The sequence below is a fragment of the Mustela nigripes genome, chromosome 18 (genome assembly GCF_022355385.1).
Source record: "Mustela nigripes isolate SB6536 chromosome 18, MUSNIG.SB6536, whole genome shotgun sequence".
Classification (NCBI taxonomy): Eukaryota; Metazoa; Chordata; class Mammalia; order Carnivora; family Mustelidae; genus Mustela; species Mustela nigripes.
In genome coordinates, this window is record NC_081574.1 from 5,631,127 (window position 1) to 5,631,388 (window position 262).

The window sequence follows — 262 nt, forward strand, 5'->3', positions numbered from 1 at the left end:
GGGGTTATGGACATTGGGGAGGGTATGTGCTTTGGTGAGTGCTGTGAAGTGTTTAAACCTGGCGATTCACAGACCTGTACCCCTGGGGATAAAAATAAATGTTTATAAAAAATTAAAAATTAAATTAAAAATTAAATTAAAAAAAAACCACATCACTACAAAACATAAAATGTACCACCTGAACCATTTTAAGGTGTACAGCTCAGTGATGGGAAGTACATTCACACAGTTTTTCACACCACCCACCTCTGTGAGTTTTTTC